Source organism: Spermophilus citellus, assembly GCF_964194105.1.
Source record: "Spermophilus citellus genome assembly, chromosome: 13".
Lineage (NCBI taxonomy): Eukaryota > Metazoa > Chordata > Mammalia > Rodentia > Sciuridae > Spermophilus > Spermophilus citellus.
Window position 1 is genome coordinate 107,881,732 of NC_138193.1, and position 13,330 is coordinate 107,895,061.

Consider the following 13,330-nt stretch of genomic DNA (forward strand, 5'->3'; position numbering starts at 1 on the left):
GCTGGTGAGAGTCACTCCCCTAACTCACAGAAGCAAACAGTGGATCCTGCGGCTGTACCACTTCAGGTCCATGCATCTGAAATACAGAGGTTTTGTGTCAAGAAGGAGCTGGGATCCATTCTAGTTTTACCCTCTCCTAAAGAAAGACCTGCTTGGCCCTCCGTGAACTGGAGACGGTGCCAGCCTGCATCTCAGGCTGGAAATCAATGACTGTGGAGGAAGAAGCATCTTATAGGCTGCACAGTGAGGCCTAATGTAAGGGGCTATTTATACAGGAAAAATGTGCTTAGGGTAAACAAAAACTTGACAGCTAGAAATCTAATCCATCTCTGATTATTAAGGTTCAAAATGACCCTGGAGTCTCTCTCCAGTGCAATATTTGGCTGAGTGATATTCTTAAAGTCTCTATTGGATTATACATACGCCAGTGACTTTTGACCAGGTAGTGATAGAACAGAGTGAGAACTTGGTGCAGATTCCTTGCCCCATATATATTTATCCTAAAGGTAGTACTTGGGGGTCTTGATGAAAGAACCCATAGAAATAGTATATTCCAGACTCTCCATTTCCTGCTAAAGAGAAGGGAGCCCAAGAAATTTAATGATTTTCTCTCTATCATACAGGAAGTTGGTGGAAGGGCTAAAATGACTCTTATCTGCTCTAGGCAACGGGAAACTTCTGGGTCTTCTAGCCCTAACTTTGTATCTGACCATTCTACTTTCCCTTACTGCACAGAATTTTCTGTAATTTTCTACTCTAGAGTAGAACTAAGGATGGACAATCCAAATAATATTCACTTTTAAATAAGTACATGTATAGCCATCAGTGCTGCCAGTATGGAATGCCACCTTAGGAAACCAGCTCCTGCTTACTGGATTTGTTCTAGAGGTTGGATTATGTCAGATGGAGGTGGAGATGCTGAGCTGGTTCACTGGACCCCATCTAACATTCCTAAGTAATGATACTTCATTCCTAATCCAATAGCCCTCATGGATGACTTAAATACAACTACTTGATAGGTGAATTGAACAAACAAATACCCAATCACGTGCCTTCATGTGAAGGAGACTCACATTTACATCTGGTGCCAGTACTTACTGATGGTGTGAATTTAAACCAGTCTGAACTGGTTCAAACCAATTTGAACCTGTCTGAGGTTTCTGAATATTCAAGAATGCCCATGCAGCAGGGACCATCTATGAGTTCCTGAAGACTGCTGTAACAAATTATCACAAATTGGGTGGTTTCAAATACAGAATGTCTTCTCTCATAATTCTGTGAGCTAAAAATCTGTGGTTCAGGGGTACATTTTCCCTCTGGGGGCTTGGGAGAGAATCTGTCCCTTACCTCTTCCAGCTTCTGATGGCTGCCCCAGCATTCCTGGGCTTGTGGTCACATCACTTCAATCTCTGCCTTCATCTCCACATTGATTTTTTCCTCTGTGTGTCTAAGGACATTTTTATTAAATTGACAACACTCCCAGATTATCCAGGATGATCTCCTCATTTCAAGGTGCTTAATTTAACTACAACTGTAAAGCCTCTTTTGCAAATAAGGTGACATTCACAGCTTCCAGTGGTTGGGATGTGGACATATCTTTCAGAGGATCACCATTCAACCCACTAGGGAGAGTGTACTGAATGTGAGCCTAGTGAATGCCTGCCACACAGAGATGGACCTCAGAAAATGTCAGTGGACCCTCACACAGGCATCTAGGGGAGAATCTAGCTGCCTATGTTCCTCCAACACGGGTTTCCACCTAGGTAACTAGGCTATTGTTGAACCTACAATTAGCTGCCATTCATTGTGCATCTGCTGTAAAGCTGTGGACTTAGATGCTGGGCCTGGTTTGGTCCTCCCAACTGTGCAACTGGAAACTGAGGCCAAATCCCTTGTGGGGCACACAGACTGTGAATGGCAGAGCCTGAAGTCAACCGCAGGCAGGCCAATTGCTCTCTAGACGTGCATGCTGTCTCTCCCACGTAAGGAAGCAGTCCCTGAACAGACCCAATGTTCAGCTGATTCAGGCTCCTTCAGGAGTGTCCCCTGCTGCGAACAGCCAATGAGAAGGCAGGGTCTGTCTTGTTGTCCTGGTTTCTAGACCAACCCATCCTAGATGCAGAACAGTCCTCAGAAAATATTCTCAGCTTTTCCCAAAAACATGTATGCATTTTATAGATTTGGAAAAGTCATCTTATGCATAATATAATTACACTATTAATCAAATTCTTCATAAAAATGTTTTCTGAAAGAGTTCACATTATGAATTATGGGACACTTGCTTTTACTTGCCTCATCTTATTTAAAAGCAAGGAGTACCATGATTAGATGTCTCTTCCATGAATATTTGGGCTTTTCCAAAGAACACTCCACCAAGGTTTAGTGAAGTGTTTAGAAGCAGTTTTAATCCAGCATGAGACTGGAATTTGTAGTTCAGTGAAAAAAATTCAGATGTCTGTGGGTTTCAAGGCTTGGAATAGTTTTCACATCTGGTGATTCTATTCCATTTTGGTTCTCTCCCTTCTAATTTTCTCAGTAGGGCGGTAGTGGGTATAGGGAGTCCCTGTGAAAATCAGAAGGCAGTGATGCTTTGGGCTACAAGTTCATCTTTCTGCAGTCCTCTTGGTCTGAGTTAGGAAAGACTACTCTTATATAAGGTGCAAATAGTTTGGTACAGGCGATTTTGAAAGATCCCACAGGAATCTAAGCACTACAATTCTGGAGGAACAATGATGGTTGGAACACACTCAAAGAAGAGACGAGACCAGAATTAGCTGATCTCCTCTGGAGACCAGGCTGTAGGAGATGTTGTTGAAGGGCATGGTGGTGGTTCTCCAATCTCTAAGTTCAGGCATCTGAAGGTGTAGACAATCTGCTAAATCTCAAGGGATAAAAAGAGGACCAAAATAGGCAAAAGATGCAAGAAGACAGCAGATCTTAAGTTCCAGCATCCAGGGGGTTCCCACATAGCACACCCCAAAAATATCTTTAATGAATGAATGAATGAATGAAAGCCTGGGAATGGAAAAGGCTTTGGTATAGAAAAATCACATTTTCAGTCCAATAAACCCAGCTTCAATCCGCTAGCTCTTAGATGCATGTATTTGGGTGAGTTACTAAAGATTTTTGAATTGAGGATAATGACGCTCTTTTCCAAGGACTGTCATGAAGGTTAAAATTAGACAAGGTCTGGTGTGTGGAAGTATTTCTAGGTTAGGACTGACTAGGGCATACAGAGAGCTAAAGAGGAAGCTTATGGTCCAGGCAAGAGCAGATGTAGCAAGTGTAAGGACACAGTCACAGACGCTGCTGAGAAGGCACCTGCCGCAGGTCCCACTGAAACACTCATGTGTGTGATGATGGCCTTGTGCCACATGATAACATGGGATGGCCTTAAACCACACGTGGGAAATGTTGAAGGCATGGAGGAGGTGCTTGTAAACCGCTTTTATTTATTTATTTATTTTTTACGTTTTTGCTTTCGTCCTAAGCAGGAAATTTTCTTAGGTGAAATAGTTCCGTCTCCAAATGAGAGTTTAGACCTTAGTTCTTCGAGTTGTTGATGTTCACTATGATTCTATGAAGTCAAATGCTGTGCTGTTAAAATAAATAGTTTCTGTTTCCTAAATGTGAAATTAGAGGATACCGTGTTCGTTCTCCTTCAGCATCAATTGAAAAGCCACATGACTTTCTCATCACCTTCAAGGTCGAGGCTGGTGCGGAGCCGGGGCTTCTGGTTCCTCCCCACACACTCAGTTCTCACCTCCTCCTGAACCCTCTGCCCCAGTGATTCACAGCTCTGAGGAGCTTCTCCTGACTCCACCACAAACATAGTTTTTTTACTTTCTGTCAGTTTTTGACTCTTCTACCCACTTCTACCACAGCATAAGTGAAGTCACGGTAGCCCCATTTAAGAAGGGCCAGCCGGTGACCACAGGTGCACCGAGGGCTCTGCACACAGTGCCTTACGCAATCCTTTCAGTAACTTTGGGAGTCGGTGTTATTTTCTTCATGCCACAAAGAGCTGAGGAATCTTCCTGATAGTCACACACCTGACAAAAGCAGAGCCTAAAATTGAGCTGAAGTTTGTCTGGGTCCAATCATTTCCTCCACTTTACATTACACTGCGTCCCTTCTCACTGGGCTGGGAACAGGTTTCAGGGCAGATACTGCATCTAATTCACTTCCTTGTTTTCTGGAGAGCCTGGGCTTTGGTAGGTGCTCTGGAAATTGTGTTAGTATTATTAAAAGGGCTTCCTAAGTAGTGACTCCTAGGGAGGAGTGGGACACACACACACACACACACACACACACACACACACACTCAGCCTATTAAGGAAACCTTTGCAGCCTTGCCAAATGAACACAGAGTCCCTGCTGTCTGGCCAGAGGATCCCAGCAGCCTCCTGATGTGACTTCTTCCCAGCCAGCACCGTACCACGATTAAGACTGAAATAAGGATGGAGCTGCTCTCAGGCCACCGCATCCTTGGAGTCCTGTGCTGGTCAACGCAGTCAGTGACTTGGAGCTGTCCCTGGAGAGCTGGGGAAGGCGGCTTCCAGAGAGATCACAGCAGGTTAGTTTGGTTTGAAGTTTTTCCACGTGGCCATGTCCACCAACAGCAAGGAGAAGCTAAATTTCCACTGGTGTGTGTTCGTTTCTGAGGGTTGCTTTAGCCAGTCACAGGTTAGGTAGCTCACAACAATAGAAGCATATCCCCTCACAACTTTGGAGGCCAGATGACGGAAACCCAGGAGCTGGCAGGCTGAGCTCACTCTGGGGGCTCTGGAGAGGTTTCCCTCCGTCCCTCCCCCAGGGCCTGTTGGCTCAGGTGTCCCTGGGCTGTGGCTGCAACACCCAGGCTCTGCCCAAGTGATCACACTGCTTCTTCCTCTCCTCTGCTTCCTGTCTTTAGTCTATCTTACAAGGATGCTCACAGTCTTATTGAGGGCCCACGTGAAGAACCCTGGGAAAGCTCCCGTGAGCCTGAACGATTTGTAAACATCTTTTTTTCACATAAGGTAACATCCATAGGTTAGGGGGTTTAGGGCATGATGTACTCTATTGGAGCCACTCTCAATTCCACTATAGTTCATATGACATCAGGAGCATCTCCTGGAAAGCATATTCAGAAACCACATCCTTAGGCTCAGGATTAGAAGGTGGTGTGTAGGAATTCAAGTTCCCTGATGGTTCAGCCATCTGGGTTTTGGAAACCCAAGACTCTGAAAAATGTCAGGATATAATCAACTCAAGTCATTTCCAGAATGATCTTTCTAAAACACAAGTCAGAACATGTTATATTTCAGGTTAACGCTTCTACTGCTCTGTGTCCCTCTTAATCTCCTTTCATATGACACTCCATGTTGGATGCTTTGAATCTTTCCAGAGGTACCAAGTCTTCTCGTGACTCCAGTTCTTTACACATGCTCCCACTGTGGAGCGCCCCTCCCTGCCCTCCTTTAGAGCAGTTACCTCTTCTGCATACTCAGCACGTTTCAGGGAATTTCTTTCCTCCTGACCTGGGCGATTTGGTGGCCTCCCTGTTGGTCCACCTTCCCATTACAGACAGCCCTGTGCAGTCTGATTGCAGGGTTGCTTCTCCCCATTGGATTGCGAGCTCATTGACGAGCGCTGCACCTGGCTCAGCTCTTTTACTCCAGTTCCTGGCAGAGTGTGTCTGATATAGAAAAGAAATTTAGTACCTGTTTACTATAAAAGGAAGCACAAACAATTACAACGGGCTGAAGTCTCCTTCAAGGTCTTTACCAAATTTTGTTAGCATGTTAATTCCAATTAGAAGTTTAAAAAGAAAAAAAAAACACTATGTTTCAAATAGCACTATATTAAAAATATAACAAAAAGTTATGTTTTGTTTTATTTTCATTCATGGTTGGTTCTGAATCTCTTTCATTTTGGGGACTTACTTTTGGTTTACGAAACGCAATTTCAAATTTCATCTCACATACTGGTCAAATGAGTGAAGCAGGGTAGACATTATTATCTTCATTTTGTGGATGAGAACACAGAACCAGTTAGATAAATTGACTTGCCCCAGGTCACCCAAGCATTCAGTATGAAACCAAAATGATCTGACTCAAAGCCAGCAGAATTTGTATTGCCCAAGTTTAGAACTTGAGTTACAACTTATTAAAGTTCACTAGGAAATGGTTGCTGGAATCAAGCTGATCGGTGGTGCACATAGAATATGCAGAAGCAGAGACCCCTCTGAATGTGAAGAAAGAAACTGAGAGTGAGACCAAGGGGCTGGTGTGCCTGACCCACCACTCCTCCTTCCTGTGAGGACTCAAGATAACAGTGGCAAAGCCAATCACCACTTGCCAAGACAGCGTCTGCTGGACCGGGTCCAAACTCCAACAGAGCTTGGGTAAGCATGTGGTCTAAGACATATGGGGACCTTTAAATCCTTAAACTGAGCAGTAAATATTGGAGTTAGAGAAGACAAAGAAAAGGGTGTCAGAGCTGGTGCATTGTGCCCTGAGGTCAGGGTACCCCTCCAGCCAGAAGTTCACAAAGCAGGACAAGCCACACCCATGTGGATGACTTCACAGGCAGAGTGACCCACCCAGTAAGAGACCTGACTCAAAGCGTGTACAATTGAATTAGTGTGCTTCTCCTTGGGGCAGGGACAGGAGGGAAGGAGAATCGTGGGTCCAGCCTGGTGTGAATAGGATCCCGAGGACCAGGGGGGCAGGAAACCAGGACCACTCAGGTCCCTTCACCAGGTTCTCCTTCAAAACTGCCCTCACAAAGGCCAGGCCAGGTCAGGAGACCTGGAGACAGCAGCTGGGTGACACGCATTGAGGGCCTCTCAACGATATCCTTGTCTCCTGAACTGTGGCCTCCAGAGGAGGGTGGGCTCCACCAGGGCATGTGCCGATGCCCCGGGACACAAATCTGGCACTTCTGATTACGTTGATTTTGTCAACCACCCTTCTTAAAAGTTCCTAAAGTTTAACTATGAGTTTGATAAGGAGAATAAAAATGCTTGAGTGCAGTAGTTCAAGTATATCACTTATAAAGAAATAGACACACAAGAGAGGTAAAATTAAAATAAAATGAAGAAGACTGGCCTAGAGACACCAAACTGGTCAACCAAGCACCATACCTGTCATGCTGGAGGGTTCTCATTCAGTGGCTCCCAAACCCAACCCACAAGTCCGAAAAGGGCTAGTTTGTAAGAATAATGGTGAAAAATACAAAATTTCAGGCACTGTCTCTGCAGATGCCAATTCTGTAGACTCAGAATAGGGTCCAGCAATCTCTATTTCCCATCCTCTCCACAAGGGGTTCCAAAAACTGGATAGAAGGATGCCTAAAGCTCTTTATATCATGGCTATTTCGTGATTCTGTTAATTTCTCTAGTGGGGAGGGAAGCACATTCCACTAACATCAGGAATGTCTGCAGCTAGCATCGGGTTTCCATGGTCCACTCTCAGACGTGGTGGCACCAGGGCATCTCAGCTCCCTTTTCTACCCAACAGAAATGGTGAAGTAATGGCTAATGTTCAGTGCTTACCACAAGCCCAGCATGCTAAACAGTGGAAATGTAGTAACTCCCTTAACTCATCACCTTCATGAGGACACTCAGGTTTGCTCTCCCTGTGCTATACATAGAGTATTGAGAGAGTGGCTGGCCCCAGGTCACAGACAATGAATAGCACAGCCAGGTTGGGAACTCTAGCAATCCATCCGGGCCCGTTCTTGCACATAGTGGCATCAGAACCAGGTGATAACTGATGGAGTGGAAAAATGGCTGATGTGCCAATCACTGGACCCAGGGGTTCAATAATTCCGTGATTCCAAAGGAAGGGGACATAGGAAACTGTCCATGTGCCTTTGAGATTTGCTGAGTTGGATATTGCCTAGCAACTTGAGCATGGTGCTGTGGGAGGAATATGGAGCTGTTCCCCAGGGGCCAGGGCACTACACATGCCGTTACAAGATCAGTCCCCAGTATCAGCCCCTCTGCAGTCAACAGCTTCCTATTTGCAACACAGGTACAGGTGCGCTGTGTCACTAAGGATTGTGTTCTGTGCCTGAATGCCTGTAGGTGAAATTTTGAAAAACATGCTTATTTGAGTAGGAAACGCCAACACTACCTCCCACCCACGGCTGGGCCCGCCTGACTGAAGGTATCTGAGTGACTGCGTAGACACTACAGAGGCTGAGGCAGCTGCGTCTGAAGCCTGGGCATTGCTGCTTCTCTGCCTTGTCAGCACCCACACTGTCATTTTCCATGGAATGATGGGGATAGGATGACTTGAAGCCAGTTTGGCTGAACGTGGTACGTGGCAGGTGGAGAAGTATGAGACTGACGTGTCTGCCAGCTATCCCCGAGGGCTAGCGTCTCCTCCAGGGAGATGGTTTAAACAATGATCTGGTCTCAGAGCCTCTGTATTTAACACTTTCCCTTACTGTTTTGAGGTGATCAGAGAGATCTTCAAAGCTGTCAGACGCACAAGGGCAAGTGACAGAGGTTATGCTGCGACTTTGATGACGATGATATTTTGAACTCTATTGTAAATTCACTCAGTGAGTTTGGGCAGGCTTTTTTTCTTTGCTGGATGTGTTAACCCTTATGAGTGGCAATAAATGAACACACAAGGTATGGCTCACAGCCATCATCTCACATAAACACAGTCCCCGAGAGACAGGCGTTGTGTGCACTATTAGCGACAAGATAACATCTGGAGGTTGAATGAATGACTGTGCTCAGGCCAGCCAGCAGGAGGGAAAGCTGGAATGGAGTCTGCTCATCCAGCTTCTCTGGGGTCATGTGCTGTACGCTGGCCGCCTCCTTAGCTGCTAAATCCGTCCAGCCAGAGCCTTGCACTAAGCTCTGTCTTCCTTCGCCTGCAGAGGTCTGGGTGGGGTGTGGTGTCATTTGACACAAAGAGTTCTTTCACCAGCTGTCCCCTCTGAGGACCACCCAGAACAAAGTTGGTTTCAGCCACAGCTGGACACATTTAGGTCAGATCTGTAGAGGAATTTCCTGGCAGAGTGGCTAGGCCATGGACAAGATCCTGAGCAAAGTGGTGATTTTCATCTTCAGAGGATGTGAAAATCAGAGCGATTTCCCCCACCTATATGTAGCAGTTGCATTGACTCTGCATCCTGTTCTGTTCGTTCTTTGGCTGCAGGCAGATCCGTGGAGCCCAGGAGACACAAAATGATGCCCTCAACCTCAGAACGAAAAAGTTCCCTCGGGTAGTTGAAAGAGGCAGTTAGTGTGCGCATGGTTGTCTCACCACTGTCTGGCTGCACAGGACAGAGCCAAAAGTAAGACAAGGTCCTTGTCTGCAAGAAGATTTGATTCTAATAAGGGTCAAGTGGGATCTTGTTATAAGATGCAGTGGAGAACCTGGTAGAAAGAAACTGGGGTCACCGCAACAGGAGGCTTCGAGAAGGCCTCCCTGCAGAGGCAATTTTTAAGTTATGATTTGAGGACTGAAAGGAGCATGCCCAGGGACAATCAGAAAAGAGAAGAAGGGACAATAAATGCAGAGACTGGAGTCAAGCACACCCAGTACTGTGCGTCCCTTCTGCTAGCTGTCTCTCTGAGCTTGCGTCCTTTTCACCTGTAAAAGGAGGGCAGTGGCAGTTCCTCTTCATTGGCTTGTGGTGGAGGTTAAGTAAACGAGAGAGAAACGTCCAGCACATTCCTAACACCGAAATTACTCCCTCCTATGGTAGTTGGACATGCAGGTGTGTGAGAAAAGGAATTGGGTAGAACCCCTTGCAGTCTGGGGTTCTGAGTGGAATGGGCACTGAAGAGCAAGTGCATCCGACCTTGGGTTCAGAGCAGCCCTGACTACCAGGGAGACGCTCGTCAGGACAGTTCTCCTCTTTCAATCTGGGTTTCCCTATCTTTAAGCTGTAGACAGAATTATGCTTTCCTTGGAGAGCTACTGAGAGGGCCATAGTTATTTATTCTGCAACATGCTTACTGGAGACTTGCTCTCTGCAAAGTCCTGTTTAATGCATTACTGGGGTTCAAAGGGAAAAGAGAAGACAAACCTTGTACTCATGGGGCTTCCAGTCTAATGAGAACTGAGAACGAAGAGGCAAACCACAAAGACCCAAATAATGAGGAAACGGAAGCGAACGATACTCACAAAGGGCAGCTATAATGGTGGATGATTTGGCCAGCAGGTGAGCTCAGCACCCCCAGGTACTGAGAAGGAAGCAGTAGTGGTCCCCCACACTGAGATTCCTTTCTCTAGACTAGGAAGTCTGCTTGTAGCTGCTGCCATATTTAATCTCCCCAAGAAACCTGAGAGGGAGGCATGTGCACCCTCAATTTGTGAACGAAAACAGCTGATCTTTCAGTTCTGAGGAAATAATGGATAGCAGCTCATATTTGGAATTCATGGTTGGCAAGAGAGGATCCCTTCCTAGAGGGCCTGGGGCATCGAGGTAGCTTGATCTGGGTCTTGGAAGGATGGTCACGGAGTGTGACTTGTCCCCAAGCTGGGGCCCAGGATTAGGAACTTCTGTGTATGTGTAAGCAGCTGCAGAGTTAGGATGGGGGTAGTATGGCAGCCAAGGAGGTGCAGGGTAAGGTCTCTCTTCAAAATGAGACTTGCTGTGGCATTACCAGGCACTTGCAGGTTGAGACTGAGCTTTTCCAGGGAAATGCCAAATGGCACCTGAGCATGGAGGTTGCCCAGGACAGGGCATGTCTTCAAGCACAGGACACCTGTCTCTGGAGCTTCTTGCTGCGTGCCCAGGTGAGCCACCCTCACCCTCACTTTCACAGGGGTCAGATCCGCATCCTGGTCTGAAAGCTCTAGATGCCTGAACTGGTGTCTCCTCCCCTCTCTCTCACAAGCAGTACCCCTTAGCTGACACAGGTGGGGGCTGAGCAGGTCACAGGTGAGCACCTGCCCTGCGGCTGGATGTGCTGAGCCAAGTCCCTATGAGTTGGGGGACAGTCTTATTGTGTGTCCATCATGAGAAAGCAAGACCCAACTGAAAATTATCTGACCTTCCTTAATCTCTGAACATTTCTTGGGGCCTTTTGTAACTTCTCCACATTTTCCCTGTATTTTTTTTCTTTCTTCTTTTTTAATTGGAATAATTTCTAATGCATCCCAGTGTGTCGAAATCTTTTGTGTTCCATTTTAAGGAGTAGTGGCATCAGAAAAGCAATGGAAAATGCAAATATATCACAATGAATCCTATTCTTGTGGATAATTAAAATGAGTCAATGAAAAGTTAATAGAAAAATGAAAAATTAGAAAAAGACTTTGTGAACTTAATTTATTTGCCATTTAGAATACACTGTTGCTGGGTGCTGTGGGGCATGTCTGAAATCTCAGCTACTCCTGAGGCTGAGGAAGGAGGATCTTCAGTTGGAAGCCATCCTCAACAACTTAGCAAGAGAACCTGTCTCCTAAATAAAATTTTTGAAAGACCTGGGGTATGGCTCCGTGGTAGAACACCTGTTTAGCAGGTAGGACTTCCTGGGTTCAATCCCAACATTGCAAAGACCAAGAACCTCTTCTTGCATTCGCCTTCTTCTCAGTTGCTGGGGTGGCAAACTCCAGCCATCCTTGGCGATCAGCCCTGACTTCGCTGCCACTGGAAGTGCCTTGTCATCTGGCAGTTTTAGATTTTTCCTTCTCTTCTCAATGTGCACATGCCTACCACCAGGCATTTTTGTTTCACCTTCTCAACTGTGAAATATTTATTTACTTCAATTAGGTATACATGACAGCAGAATGCATTTGATTCATTGTACACAATTGCAGCACAACTTTTCATCTGGTTGTACACAATGTAGCGTAGCACTATATGTGCAGTCATACATGTACCTAGGGTAATGATGTCCATCTCATTCCACCATCTTTCCTGCTCCCCTACACCCTCTCTTCCCCTCCCTCCCCTTTGTCCAATCAAAGTTCCTCCATTTTTCCCACATGGTGCCCACATTATGTATTAGCATCCACATATCAGAGAGAACATTCAGCCTTTTTTTTTTTTTTGAGATTAGCTTACTTCACTTAGCATGATATTCTTCAACTCCATCCATTTACCTGCAAATGCCATAATTTTATTCTCTTTAAATGCTGAGTAATATTCCATTGCATATATATATACCATAGATCCTTTATCCATTCATCTATTGAATAGCATCTAGGTTGGTTCTACAGTTTAGCTATTGTGGCTGCGTCCCTATAGTATGCTGATTTTAAGTCCTTTGGGTATAGACCATGGAGCGGGATAGCTGGGTCAAATGGTGGTTAGATTTCAAGTTTTCTGAGGAATCTCCATACTGCTTTCCAGATTGGTTGCACCAATTTGCAGTCCCACCAGCAAGGTATGAGTATGCTTTTCCCCCACATCCTTGCCAACACTTTTTGTTGTTTGTATTCTTGATAACTGCCATTCTGACTGGTGACAGATGAAATCTTAGTTTTGATTTGCATTTCTCTAATTACTAGAGATGTTGAACGTCTTTTCATATATTTGTTGATAGATTGTATATCTTCTTCTGAGAAATGTCTGTTCAATTCCCAAGATGGCCGTGAATAGAGTGCATCACACCCCGTGTTCCGCGCCACTGCGTGGGTGAATAAAGAGTTAGAACGACAAAAAACTATCTTGTTAGGAACTTACAGCAAAATGGGGGTGCACCAAAACCTAGTGGAAGGATTTCCAGCACCGAGGTCCGGTAATTGAGTCTCATACACGAGCCAACTGTGCGACCGGAGATCCGGGCGGGCTGACTGATCCGCGAGGCCCGCCCCGCAGCTACAGATGGCGGGGAGCCGCCGAGAAGCGACCAGCAAGCAGGGAGATTGCTGCAGATTCTGTGGAATCCTGCCACCTGAGCACTCATGGAGCCCCTGGCTGAGTTCGGGATTTCAGACGGGGAAGGAAGCGGGACAGTTCTATCCCCCACAACGGAAACTCCACCAAGGAAACCAGCGGCCACCATCTTGGAGAGCTGAAGTAACCACCGCCACTCTCTAACAGATTGCAAAAATAAAACAGGTGCGTGTTACTCAGCTCATCTCCCATACAGCGGGGAATTCGCATAAAATCTCTCCTAGGCTCTCAGGGGAGGGATTATCAGAGCAAGCCTGCATAAAGACGCAGGGAAAACTAGAGACACCCGACCTTCAACTCCCCCTCCCATCAGCGGGGAAAACAAAACCTGTATTGCCAGCACGGGGGGAGGGGCAAGCGGAAAAAATCAAAACAATAGAGTGCCGGGGTTCCCAATAGCCACCCTCCACACCCAACAAACGGCAGGCCCAGAGTACAGTTTGAACTGCCGAGAGGCATCACTCAGGGGAAA